The 14,990-nt window shown below is 44.7% G+C and overlaps 1 protein-coding gene across 5 annotated transcripts in view; it reads right to left on the bottom strand.

Annotated features, from left to right (window-relative positions):
• Positions 1 to 14,990, bottom strand: part of MAP4K3 (mitogen-activated protein kinase kinase kinase kinase 3) — a 2,472,041-nt gene that overhangs the window by 1,436,004 nt on the left and 1,021,047 nt on the right. The gene's annotated exons all lie outside the window — the stretch shown is intronic.

The raw sequence follows: 14,990 nt of genomic DNA, 5'->3' as shown, positions 1-14,990 counted from the left end.
GAAGAACCAAGGTCAAATCCCACAGAAGAGAAGGATGCTTAATAAGAGGTCTCAATAAAAAAGTACCTTTGATAAAGATCTTACAGATTCTGGCAGCAGCTAGAGAACCTGAATTTTCACCTACATGAAAATGGGATATAGCCGCCAGCTGAACTTTCACTGTGGAAGAGCTGGCCTCCTACTAGAAAATTTGAGACAAAAAAATTTAACACTGCTGGAACTACGGAACATCTTCCTGGTAGATGACTTGTGTGCCACTACCAGAATGGACTTAGCGGTGGAAGAGAGACCGGGAGTCCTGGCAATTAATGGAACTGGAGCAACCAAGCAGTAAGCTTGAGGCTGTCCAGATTCGGTGGAGGAATTCCCAAATGACGAATGAGATCCGGAATGGGATCCAATATCCAGGGTGGAGCTAGTAGATGAGAACGTAGGCAAGGAAATCAAATATGACGAGGTTAGAATGGGGCTATGAGGATAACCACCAAGCTTTCTGCAAGAATTTTGTCATGAGAGGTACGCATAAAGACAAACAGGTGGCCAAGCATGGACAAGAGCGTCTCTGGGGGGGAATCAGAGCGTAAAACTCACTGCACTTCACGTTGGACGGCGATGAGAAGAGATCACAGCAAGGCTGACCCCACTTGAGGAAGATCTGTTCAGCTAAATAAGGGTTCAGAGACTACACGTAAGGCACAAGGATAGTCCTGCTCAGTTTGTCTGCCAAAATGTTGGACCGACCCAGGATGTGCATTGTTATCAGAAAATGGTTAGTGGAGATCGCCCATTCCCACACTCTCATGGCCTCTCAACAAAGTGGATAGGACCTGGCTCCCCCCTGTTTGATGATATATCAGACCACTGACATATTGTTTGACTGAATCACAATAGTTCCCAGAGGAAGAGAAGCATGAAGAGCCTGCGACACTAATAGGACTGCTCTCATCTCTGGAACACTGATATGTAGAACGGTCTTGTTTGGGGTCCACGTGCCTTGGACAGTCCTGCCCGAGAAAAGCCCCACCCCCCCACCCTAGACGGGCGGCATCTGTGGTCATCGTGGCTTAGGGCGGAGGTGTAACAAAGGGGCGTCCTTCTCACAGATCCTGGGATTGAAGCTACCAAGAGAGATGCTTTGCACACTTCGCTTAGAGAAATCAGGAAGTTTAGGGGCTAATATAACAGAGACCACTTAACTTGTAACGTCCACTGTAACACTCTCAAATGCAGACGTGCACAAGGAACCAGATTTATAGCTGCTGCCATGGACCGTAGGGCTCTCAGGACTAACTCTGCTGGGGGTGAAGGAGTCTGAAGAAGTGCCAAGACATGAAGGGCTATGTTCCAAGGTCTGTCATATCCTGGCCTGAAGAGAATCTATTCTTGCTCCTATTAAGTCCAGAATCTGAACAGGCTGAAGAGAGGACTTTGTGAAGTTGACTGTAAAACCCAGCGGGTTCAACAACTGAAGAAAGATATTTCTGGCTAGCACATGTTGATGCCTGGTGGGGGCGATGAGGAGGCAATCGTCCAGATACGGGAAGACCTGAATGCCCTGAAGCCTCAGGTAGGCCGCTACAACTGCCATGACCTAGGTATACACTCTGGGGCTGTGGTGAGACCGAAGGGTAAGACCCTGACCTGGTAGTGACTGGCTCCTTGCCAAAATTGGAGGAACCTCCTGGATTGCCTGTCCATCAGGATATGGTATTAAGCATCCTTGAGGTCTACCAAGCACATCCAGTTATCCTCCTGCAAGAAAGTACAGTTGTGTACACTTACCATAAATGTAGATGTTAGAGTGTATTCACTGTTGCAGTCATTACATTTGGGTAATCTGCTGGCAGGCTGCCCTCAGTCGGCCTGATTAACAAAGTCTTGGGTCCTGCGTCAGTTGCTGTCCCTTCTTCCATGACGTCAGGGGTATAAAACATGCAGCCAATGCCAATATATATATATATATATATATATATATATATATATATATATATATATATATATATATATATATATATATACATACATATATATATATACATATATATATATATATATATATATATATATATATATATAATTAAAAACACAAAAGATATACCTCCAAACAAAGCAAATACACCAAAAAGGCTTTTAAGCATAGCAAAAGAAAGTAGAGGTATAGTAAGAGAAAAACAGGGGGCTGGAGGGAGGGTAACCAGGACTGCAACAGTGAATACACTCAAACATCTACATTTATGGTAAGTGTACACAACTGTACTATGTTCTTCGTGTTTCACTGTTGCAAGTCATTACATCTGGGTAGATTCCCAAAGCTATGGTTGGGAGGATGGATTTATACAGCATTAGGACCAGCTACAAGACCCTGCAGGACAGCAGTGGCAAAGCCAGCTCTGGATTTAGAGAAGAAAGGTAAATGGTAATGTTTGGTGAACGTATGAACTGAGCTCCAGGTAGCAGCTTCTAGAATGTCTCTGGTAGGAACACCTCTGAGAAAGGCTGTAGAAGTAGATGCAGCCCTGGTGGAATGAGATCTGATCCCCTGGGGGATAGTTTTATCATGGTGCATATAGCAGAAACGAATACAATGGCTTATCCATTTGGAAATAGTCTGCTTTGAAATAGCCTTTCCCTCTGCCCTTGCAGCAAATGCCACCAGTAGTTGTTCAGATTTTCTTACAGATTTTGTCCTCTCTAAATAAAATCTAAGTTGTCTATGTACATCCAATGAATGCAGAATCTTCTGTGGATTGGGAAAGAAAGTTGGCAAATGAATGGTCTGATTAAGAGCCACACTGGATACCACCTTAGGCATGAAGGATGGACTGGTCCTGAGAGACACCCTGTCCGCATGAAAAATAATGAAAGGCTCCACTGCCATAAGAGCCTGTAATTCGGAAATCCTTCTAGCTGAAGTGACTGCTAAAAGGAAAGCTGTTTTCCAGGAGAGAAATGTTACGTCTGCAGTAGCAGCTGGCTCGAAAAGAGGGAGAGTGAGCTTTTCCAATACAAAATTAAGGTCCCAGGCAGGGGTTGGAGCTCTTCTGGGTGGTCTTAGGTTTTTGGGCCCTCTGAGATACTGCTTTAGCAGAGGATGAGAGAAGAGGGGAGGGTTCTGTGTTGCAATGAGCTGAAATGGCTGAGGCATGGATTTTTATGGAAGAAAAAGACAGGCCCTTGTGAAGCATCTCAGTCAAGTATTGTAAAATCTGAGGAATATTGGGCACTGTTGTGCTTATTCCTTGTGATTGGTTCCAGGCACAGAATCCTTTCCATTTGTCAGCATAAGACTTTCTAGTACTAGGCCTTCTCGCCTCCAAACTGACATCCATAACAGGTCTGCTGAGGGATGCTAAGGTTGAATTTAAGTGATCAGCCATGCTGCACGATTCAAAGTTTGGAGCTGAGTGTGCAGAATTTGGTTGTTCTGCTGAGACAGTAAGTAAGGTGTCTGGGGTAGGTGCCACGGTGGAAGGTGTGACACATTGCGCAGAAGTGGGTACCAGTGTTGGCAGGGCCAGTCTTGAGCAATCAGAATCATTTTTGGTTTGCCCTGTTTGACTTTTAGTAGACGTTTGGAGAACAGAGGCAGAGGGGGAAAAGCATAGACTGATAGGTTTTTCCAGCTGAATGATAGAGCATCCACTTTCCAGGCTTTTTTGTGATGAGTTCTTGTGCAGAATTTGTCCAACTAATAGTTCTGGGGTGAGGCAAAAAGATCTATGTCTGGACTCCCCCATTTCCGTGTCAACATGCTGAAAATCCATGGTTCCAGCTTCCATTCGTGTGGGTCCATGAGATTTCTGCTTAGTTCGTCTGCCAGAGTATTCAGCTTTCCTGGCAGGAACTGAGCTTGTAGTTGCACTTGGTAGGTCAAGGCCGTGTTCCACAATTACATGGCTATTCTGCAGCAGGGTTAGGAGTGAGTACCCCCCTGCTTGTTTATGTACCACATAACTGTGGTGTTGTCTGTCTTCATCATTAATTGTCCTGGATGAAGGTAGTCCTTGAAGGCTGTCAGTGCATTCTGTACAGCTATCATCTCTTTCTGACTGATGAAGGTGCATTTGATTTGGGCTACATTTGCCCTGAATGCACTTCCCTGCTAGATGAGCCCCCCAAGCATAGTCTGATGCATCTGTAGTTAAGGTTTGGGCGGCAGGGGGTGGAGTAAATGGCAGTCCCTTGTTTTGGTGGCGGGCATCTGCCCACCATAGAAACTCTAGTTGCAGGCAAGGTATGATAGGAATCATTGTTTCCAGGCTGTGACAATGTTAACTCCATAAACTTTTTAAGTACCACTGAAGTTTCCTCATATGCAGTCTTGCATATGGAATTAGAAGAATGCAGGAGGCCATGAACCCCAAGGCTTGCAGAATTTGTCTTGCAGATAGCAGGGTTTTTGTGACTACCTGTTTGAATTAAGTTACCAAATGAATTTGCTTTTCTGGCGTAAGGTAAGCCATCTGGGCAGTTGTATTCAAGCTTGCACCCAGGAATGTAATTTTTGAGAGGGTACCAATTGTGATTTCTTTTCGTTTATAGTGTACCCTAGCCAAGTTAGAACCCTTTTTACAAACGCCAAATGCTTTAGAAGAATGTCCTTGTTTTCTGCCTGAATTAGGCAATCGTCCAGGTATGGATATATTTGAATATTTCTTTGCCTGCAAAATGCAACTACTGGAGCCAGGCACTTTGTAAAGACCTTGGGCACAGTAGATAAGCCAAAGGGCAGTGCAGAGAACTGATAATGCATGTAGCCTGCTTTGAAGCGGAGGTATCTTCTGCAAGATTCCCTGATTGGGACATGCAGGTATGCCTCTTTTAAGTCTCGAGTTACCAACCAGGCATTTTTGCCTAGCATAGGAAGTAACTGTTGAGTCAGCATCTTGAATTTTGGAATGTCCAAAAATGTGTCTAGGGTAGATAAGTCCAGAATTGGACGCCATGATTTGTCTTTTCTGGGTACCAGGAAAAGTCTTGAATAGAAACCTTGTCTCTTTTCCTCTTCTGGTACTAGCTGAATAGCCCCCATGTTCATGAGGGACAGTACTCGTTTCTGTGCCTCTGCCCACTGATTTGGGGGCAGGTCTGGCCATCCGTTTGGGATTGGCAACGTGTGGAAATGAAATCTGTGAAATCTGTATTCCTGGGATACTATATTTATAACCCATTTGTCCTGGGTTATAAGTTACCAGTTTCTTGCATGAAGTGCCAGTTTTGCCCCCAAAGGGGGTGGCTAAAAGGTAAGTGCTTGGTGAGTGTAGAGGGAAGTCATTGAGACTGTTTACCATAGGGAGGTGCCTTGTTGTTTCCAGACTTGGAGGGGGAGGCACCCCATTGTTTTGTTCTAAAAGTCCCTTGGGACTGAAACCTGGACCCATTGGAATGTCTGGGTTTGACTTGAGTGGCTCTCGAAGGAAAGGACCAGTTCTTAGTAGGCCAGTGCCTACTAAATCTAGGAGGTTGCACTTGTAAGAAATCTTTCACAGTTTGCATAAATTGAGCTTTATCTTCCATCTTTTTTAAAACTTCTTCAGCCTCATTACCAAAGAGACGGTCCTGTTGTAAAGGAGCATCCAACAATTTTGCTTTAACATGATCAGGCTGAGTTTGCTCTTTGAGCCAAGCATGCCGCCTTAACACAGACCCAGTTACAGCAGCCCTGCAAGAGGCCTCCAAAGAATCAAAACCACATTGCAAAGTATGTTTTCCAACTTGTTCAGCTGAATGCAATAAATCCTGCAAGTCCTTATTTTCCACACAGTCAGAAATTAACATCACTTTCTGTTTAAGCAGACCCATGATATGCTGTTGATATTTAAGCATATGAAATTGATAATTTAAAGCCCTAATTTCCAAGGTTGCAGAAGTGTAAACCTTCTTACCCCATCTATCCAGCGCCCTGGAATCTCTATCAGAAGGGGTAGGATTTTTAGCAGTAGAGGACTTAATGCCCTTGAGACCCTGAGATATGGTTTCAGGATCTGTAATACGATTTTTGAAAAGGAATTTGTGGGAGTCAGGAACCCTGTAGTATCTGTCTGGCTTACAAGGAGCTGGAGGCAGAGAATCAGGAGCCATACAAGATTTTGAAAAAACATCATCAACAATGTCTAGAACAGGAGTTATAGCCAAACGCCTATGCTAAGGAAGAAGAAGAAGAAAATCCATAAGTCTCTTTTTAGATTCAGAGAAATCCTGACTTTCCCAGTGGAAATGTTCCCTTAAGGTATGTAAAGTTTCCCCAAAAGAAAAATCCTCAGGGGGAGAAGCAGAAGGAATGGAATCTTCTGCATCAGAGTCCTCATAAGTAGGTATAGACAAATCCTGTTCATTAGAAGAGTCAGAAGAAATAGAATCCTGTTCAGAAGATTCATAATCAATGTCTTACCTAGGCCTCTTAGAAGGAGGGGCTTGACTACTTCTGATCAGAGTAATTAAATCTTCAGCCATTTTGATAATATGTTTTTTAGGCATAGGGGCCTGCACATGTGGCCCAGGCGTCAGTTTTTTAGACATAGATTTAGATTTTGGCCTTAGTTTTGAAGATGGTGTTAGTCTAATATACAAATCTGTAGGCCTGAAAACACCCTCAGAGGCCGGTGCCTGCATAGCGGCTCCGGACCCATCTAAGGTAGAGACATCCACGGGTTCCATAATTGAAGCATCTCACGGCATACCAGACTCCGAATGGGTCTCAGAAGAGGCCTGGAATCAGAAGTTGCGGGTATCAGGGGCTGCAAAAGCGCCTCACTGAGTACCGTCAAACTGGCGACTGGCTTAGGAGAAGCGTCGTCGTCAGTTTTGGACTTCAACAGCCTGTTTCTTGTCTTTTTCTTTGCATTTTTTAGGAATTCCAGTAGTCGGATTGCTAACCGACGACATTTCTGGATAATTAAATCGTGAGCCAAAATATTTAGAAGCAAAAATATACCGACGTTTAATAGTGCATTGGTTAAATTTAGCACAAAAGCGAGGTCAGGGCCTAGGCAAGGAATACAGTACATATGAAAATCCTTGAGATATTTGCTTCCCACAAGTAATGCAATTATTAACTTTTACTGACATTGGTAAGGAGCAAGAAAAAGTTTCCCCAACGGGGTACTTAGCTTTTAGTTGAAGACTTCGGTTCTGAAACTCGAAAACGAAAATTTCAGGAGTCGGCCGACCGGTACTTGAGAACTGTTTCTGCTTCGGACACTGCGCTGATGCAATGGTGTCGGCTGCATGTTTTATACCCCTGACGACCTGACTTTGTGGAAGAAAGGACAGCAGCCGACGCAGGACCCAAGACTTTGTTAATCACGCTGACTGAGGGCAACCTGCCAGCAGATTACACAAATGTAGTGACTGCAACAGTGAAACATGAAGAAAATCTGCAGGATGGATTGTAATGTGACCATCCGGAACTTCTCCTTGGCAACGGACAGGTTCATTGTGGATAGGTCAAGAATCTGCCTTAAGTCCCACATCTTTTTTGGCACCAAAAAGAACCTGCAATAGATGCCTGATCCGGACTGGTCTGGGGGCACCGGCTGGATTGCTCTTTTGCCTAGCAGTTTTTCTATTTCCAAAGCTGCCACCTCCCTTTATCTGGGAGGCGCCTTGTGGACAGGGGCTGTTTATGAAGGGAATGGAATAACCTCTGGATATTACCTGAAGCAACTAGCGATCTGATGTTATGGACTCCCACTGAGCTAGGTGCCTCGAAAACCGCCCCCCGACTGCCTCCAGAGTGGAGCAGTCGGGCAACCCCTCAGGGTTGCTGCGTGGGTCGATCTGAGTAAGGTTCCTGTGACCTGAAATTCTTTGGTCCTCTTCTGCCTTTAGGCCGGCGTCCACCTTGTCCCCCTCTGCCTCCAGGGGAAAAGGAGTCCAGAGCATGCCGGGAATGCTGAGACTTCCGGAACCACAACTTCTGCCCTCGCCGGTTCCTGGAGAAGGACCTTTGAGGTTTGGGGAAGCGGATCCCGACAGCCGACAGCGTCTTCCCATCCTTCTCACTCTGGACTAGCATGTCCCGGACGCTCTTCCTGAACAGGGTCAAACTGTCAAAATGGGCATTCGCGAAGGACGCCTTGAAAGGTTCCGAAAAATCATAAAGCCGGAGCCAGGCATGACGCCTCATGGCAATATTGGACCTGGCCACTCTAGCGGCTCCCTCAGTGGCATGAGAGAGTAAATGCATGGATGTATTTGTAACAGACTTAAGAGTGGCCACACAAGCTGAGAATGACCGTTTATCCTCTGTTGAAATGGACTCCGCGTACTCTTTCACAAGGTCGCTCTGAAGTCTAATCACGTGGGCCATATAGTTCAGTGTCCTTATGGCAAAGGTAGCTGAAGCAAACGTCCACTTTCCAAGACAATCCATCACCCTAGACTCCTTGTCCAGAGGATGGACCGAGGAACTTTCCTGGGCCAGTTCCTTTTTGGTGGCCACCACCACCATGGCATAACTGGGGAACCCTTACTCCATGTGGGCTTGTCAGTAGGAGGGCTCAACGCTTTATCTGGCCTTTTTGGTATTGGCTCTACAGTGTATGGTTCCTTCCAAGCTCTGGTGGTAATGAGGTCCATCAGAGGATCAGCCGATGTGGACACCCAAGAGGTAGAAGGGCCTGCGAATGCCTCCAGAAATATCGACTCGTCCGAGTAAGGCTTTTGGGCAGACCAGCCTCCCCTCTGGCGGAGAATTTCCATTATGTCTCTGAAGGAGACGTCTTCAGGGGGGTGATCTGGGGGAGCCTTCCCCTTCCTCCAAGTCGGTATCCTCAGTGAGGGACTCGGGGGAGTCCATGTGCCTCCTCTTGCACTGGCATTTGCGAGGGACCTCCTCGGGGGGGGGGATCTCTGGGGAGGGCTCACAAACAGTTTTGTATTCCTCGAGGGGAACCGTCTGGGGCGTATCAAACACAGGCTGTCCCTGGGAGGACTGGATGACAGAAGACATACTCAACTGCGAGGGATCAGGGGCAGACTCTGAGGAAAGAGTGAGGGGTCTTGATCCTCCTGAGAGTACCCCCTCCACAACGAAGGCCGAAGGGGAACCAGCTTCCCTGAAACTGGTAGGACGAGTAGCTGTGGCCCTCGGATCCGATGAGGGGCTCGGAGGCAAGCCCGGAACAGTTGGACTCATCACCTCGAATCTGATGCCCAGATCTCGTTTCTGAGAGCTCGGATCTGACAGACTCGTGAGCATGGCTGGTGTTGAGGATGGAGGAACCATCGGTGCCGACCCCTGACTCCGGGGCTCCTCGGATCCACAGACTCCAAAACCCTGGGATGGATCGGAGAAGGAACTACCAGGGCAAACATCAGAGCTGAACTCCCTGCTCCAGCGGGAGGGGGAGCCAGCAACACTTACATCTACAATTGAGTCTGCAAGAACCTTATCATCATCCGGGTCCATGTCAGCTTCAGAGAGGCTCCTTGTGGATCGGGAGGAAGCCATTGACACTGGCCAGGAGGGCCGATGCGAGGATGACCTCAAAATGGGCCAAGCCTCCTCCTCTGGCTCTGGGGAGAATCTTGGAGAATGGAGCCGAGAGGAAGATGGCCTAGTAACTTTTTCAGGTGTGGAGACCACTTTAGTGGGGGGGAATTCACGGATATGAGTCCGCATGTCTCTTGCGACCCCTCTCCTCGTCTGTCTCTCTCTCTCTCTTTTTCTCTTTCGCTATCCTTCTCTTTATGCTTCTTCTTCCTGGCCTCTCTATCGCCCTGTTTTGAAGAGGGAGTGTGTGAGTCCCGGACAGGGGAGGAGGGCCAGAAGCTTGTACAGCCACAGCCATGGTGAAGAAGAGGAAAAAGAAGTTGTTGGTTCTACTAGAAGACGACCAGCCAGAATCAGCTTGGTCCTGTGATCCCGCAGGGCCTGAGGGTTGAAGGCTGCACAGATTTTGCAGCCTGAGGTAAGGTGGGGAAACCCTAAACACACCACGCACAGAGTGTGACCATTGGCTGGCGACAGCTTATGGCCACACTCTGTGCATTTAGAAAAGGTCGGCTTTTGAGACTTCGACATATCCACCCTACACAAATCAAGGCTAACTAGCCAAACGCATGCATCCACAGACACACACACACACACACACACACACACACACACACACACACACACACACACACACACTAAAGGTGGGAAGAGGAGGCATACACTAGGGGAAAAAGTTTACAACTTTAAACTTTCTTCTTCTTTTTTTTTTCTTTTTCTTACGGTAACCCGAGGGTTAATCAGGGGGAAAATGAACTATTCATACATACATATACACACACACACACACACACACACACACACACACACACACACACACACACACACACACACACACACACACACACACACACACTAACACAGTGCACAGCTAAAGTTTGATGAAAAATCCCACTTTACCTGCCTGGAGCTCAAAGATCCCATCTTGGCGAAGCTGTGGCAAACGAGATCTCAGGATTGGAAGGAGGTTGCAGTGTAGTATGGGTAAGGGGGAAGAACTTGGAGCTCGGATCTTTAGCTTGGTAAGCTGCCGGCTCAGATCCGTATCAGATCCGAAACCCACAGGCTGATGATCAAATGAAGTTAACTACTTCAGATCTTACTTTTTGGCACATTGCTACTGAAAATGCAGCTATGAGGAGATGGGGTACCAATGAAAGCTGGAAAAGCAATAAAGCTAGTGTTTCCTATATTCCCATGATACGGTCCTACTTCCCCGCTAAGACATATGGACTAGTGCACTCTGGTAACTTATAAGAAGCCTGTGCTCTAATACCAGATCCTTCAAATTCTAGATCCTTCCCCTATCAGGCTTGAAAGTTGGGAACATATTAAATCTAACACTAGAGTTTTGGTTAATTCAACATTTGAACATTACTGGCAACTGTTATCTTCAAACACTGGCAGATGTTTCACTATGTCAACAGACTGCAGAAAATCCATCTGAATGACCAAAATGAATGATAAATGCATTACTGTTTTGTACTCTTTGGACAAAAATCTTTAAATCACTTAAGGGTAAGGAAATGTTTTTCATTCAGATCATAAGCATGCTTTGCTAGTTTCTGCATTTTTATGTTATAGAAAATGGAAATTATACTGAATGCTATGTTAAAGCAACGATAACGCTCAACTGTCCAGATTTTTGCAAAATGTCTAGATTTTCACCTCATATTTTTGGTCTGTTCCTCATAAAATCTGTGGTTTTCTGGCAAGTCACTGAGAATTGAAGTCACTGAATAATGACATACATTTGAGTTTCAGACTTTGTCCTTCAGAAAATGCATGCCAGCTCAAAATCTGTTACTCCATATAAGTTTATGACAGCAATGTTTAAAATCTATCCCTATTTATGAGCTTTTGTTCCCCCACTATTTAAGACTCTGTCCAGATTTCAACAGGTTGAGAGCTATGAAAGCAACGGAAGGTAAAAAGTGTAGTAATAAAGCATAAAGGACCCTATGACAAGAAGAATAACTAGAGATTCCAACTGAGATATTGGAAATAAGTTGGAAATGTTGTGAACATTTACATAAAGATGAGGAATGGGGATGTCAAGATAATGTACAATTAGAAACACTTATGGAAGATTTAGATTTGAAATTGTTGGAAGATGAGGAAGAGACTCAACTCCTGACAGCCAGGACAAAGAGAGAAATAAAAGCTGTGATGTGTAGTCAGTTCACAGGAACAGATGACTTTCCTATAGAAGTTTTGTAGTTGGGAGAGAACCAACTGGTAAAGACTATGAAGGCACTGATTAATAATATAATGAAGGGGAAAAGTGCTGGCATCCTAGAAGAAAACAGTAATAGCAGCAATACTGCAGAAAGAAGGGAAATTCTCCATAGACTCCGTATCATACAGACCAATTCTTATTTTAAATCATATTTATAAATTTTTGGTCTAGTTATACTAGTTATGAGAAAAACAAAAATGCTAAAAAAATTGACAAACCTTGATCAATGTAGTTTTGTGGAAAGCAGACATTTGAGAATATTAATAGAACAATGATAATTCAGAAGGAAACAACATAAAACAATGTCATTATTGTTGGTGAACCTGGAAGCAGAGAAAGCATTCAACAGAGTTTGTTGGGATCATTAAGTGTAGAGCAGCAGCTGCACCTGCATTGCCTGCAAAAACATTAAAAAGGAGAATGTATGAAGGGTTAGAGGGAAGAAAAGAAGGGAGGGGCACTATTAGGCAATTTGAGTTTGAGCAAGCTAACAAGTTTTATATTTGGTGCCTTTAACAAGAAAAGTAAGGGAATCATTAATCCAGAAATAAACTGATGTGGCAATCAAGAGAAGGTAGCTTTGTTCGCAGATGATATTACACTGTATTTGACAGACTCTGAACATGATATCACAGTATTTTGAAATATTTTAAGAGAGTTCAGATATTTTCAGGATACACAATAAATGACGACTAAAAACAAAGGCAACAGTGGCACATTCTGAGCGTAAATGAGTAAGTTGAACAGTATCCATATTTATGGGGCTATGACAATACTAAACACTTGAGGATATGGGTTAAAAAGACTAGGAGACTGGGTCATAGCAGCTAAAGACATGGAAAAAGAATAAACAGAAGATAATAGAAAAAAAAACAGGAATGTTATTGCTTATGGATTTGGATAGCGTAATTTAGGGAGTGAAAATATTTATAATTCCTTTGTGTGTGTATGTGTGTGCATATATATATATATATATATATATATATATATATATATATATATATATATATATATATATATATGTAGATGGGTTCACTTCAAAATCCTGAAAGCTCAAAATCCCAAACTCAAAATCCTGAAAGCTCAAAATACTGAAAACTCATAATACTGAAAACTCATAATACTGAATCTCATAATACCGAAAAACATACAGGACACCAACACTGATGTGTGATTGTGCGGACGTTCGGGTTAGGGCATGGGTCAGGCAAGTGTGTGATTGTGATGGACGTTAGGGTTAGGGGCCGGTTAAGTGAGTTAGGGTTAGGGAGAGGGTGAGGTGAGTGTGCGATAGTGACAGAATTTGGGGTTAGGGGCGGGTTAAGTGAGCTAGGGTTAGGGCGCAGGTGAGGTGAGTGTGCGATAGTGACGGACCTTAGGGTTAGGGTCTGGGTTAAGGTAAGTGGATAGATAGTAGTGTATGTGCAGTGTAGTGTAGCTGCAATACAGTCAGTGTTGGTGTCCTGTATGTTTTTCGGTATTATGAGATTCAGTATTATGAGTTTTCAGTATTTTGAGCTTTCAGGATTTTGAGATTCAGGATTTTGAAGTGAACCCATGTAGACACACACACACACACACACACACACACACACACACACACACACACACCCCGACGCACATACATACCTAGGCCAGGCACATTTTAACCAGCCAAATGTGATGCTGTGAATGATGGTAAGGACCTGGCAGGGTTTATATGGGAGAAGAAAAGGGCAACAGTTAAACAGGATAAGATGATGGTAGTACAAGGAGAAAGAACACGGGATAAAGACAGATTAGTATTTTGGATGTGAGACATTAAGGAAAATAATAACCACAGAGAGATTTACATTTATAAAACGGAAGAAAATTATATTTATAAAGACTGCCTAAAGCATTGTGGGACTGGTTCATAGGTTCATACTAGGCTATCTGCCTAGGGCATTTATAAGCCTAGCCAGAGTGTGTATGGCTTTCGCCACCCATTTTAAATAAATTTTGCTATGCCCTTTTTCGATGTTAGTATACTGTGCCTCTGTCTAACAGTGACACAGAAGTGATACCCGGGGTAAACCTACGATCTCCCATCCACTCATCAAGATTCCTCTTGAAGAGAGTCAATGAGGGGACTCTGCCTAACCTGGACTGGGATTTTATTCCAGAGTGAAGGGAGCCTCTGGGTTATGAATCTGTCCCTCCAGCATGTCCTATTTATTTCAGTGCTGAGGTTTTAAGTCCCTCGAGCGCGTAGCTCGATGGGATTTGGATTTTCTGAGGTGCAGCATGTCCATTAATTCCGGGTTGGACATGGCTTTATACGTCAGGCACAGATCGCCTCTGAGCAGGCGGTATGCCACTGAGTAGAGCTGGAGCTTCTTTAACCGGGCAGCATACGGCATCTGTTTGAGCCCCTTGATCCTCTTGGTGAGGTACTTCTGGGGTCTTTCCAGTTGCTGCAGGTGTCTGGTAAGGTACATCCCAAAAGGGGCATTGTACTCAATTATGGGCCTGATGAGGGATGAGTAAAGAGGCACGATGACCTCCCCTGATCTAGATGTGAATCCCTTCATGATTAGGTGGGCTATATAAAATGTTTTTCTAACCACTTTGGCCACGTGGTTGTCAAATGAGAGATTGCTATCAACTTGGGTCCCCAGGTCCCTAATTACTTCTTCTGTACTTAATGGATTACCACCTATGTGGTAATTTGTGGGCACTTTGTTTTTGCCAAAGGGGATGACTATACACTTTTTGGCGTTTAGCTTGAGGCCATGGCTCAGGCACCAGTTGTCTGTTTCTATGAGGCCCTTTTGGAGGATGTTTGTGTCAGCTGTAGAGTATTATGGCGCCCAGTTTGCAGTCATCTGCGAACTTGGTCAGCCACAGTCCTTCCATGTTGGCCTGTACCTCCGAGAAATATATACCGAACAAGAGAGGTCCCAAGACTGAGCCTTGTGGGACGCCACTTGTAACTGGTTTGGAGTCTGACATGGCTCCAGCTATTCTAACCATGTGGGTTCTGTCCTTGAGCCAGTTTGCAACCCATCTAGTGACATAGGGGTTTATATTTAAGCTGGTGAGCTTATCTATAATGCCCGAGTGGGGTATTGTATCAAAGGCTTTTGCGAGGTCCAGGTAGGCTGTGTGGACTACCGTCCCCTTGTCAATGGCCTTGGTGACTGTGTCAAAGAAATCAACCAGGTTTAAGAGGCAGGATCTACCCTTAACAAAGCCGAACTGAGTAGGATCCAGTGTCTGTAGGTCCCTAATATC

The sequence above is a fragment of the Protopterus annectens genome, chromosome 1.part2 (genome assembly GCF_019279795.1).
Source record: "Protopterus annectens isolate FY-2018-M chromosome 1.part2, PAN1.0, whole genome shotgun sequence".
Classification (NCBI taxonomy): domain Eukaryota; kingdom Metazoa; phylum Chordata; order Ceratodontiformes; family Protopteridae; genus Protopterus; species Protopterus annectens.
This window is presented reverse-complemented; position numbering and strand designations above follow the sequence as displayed.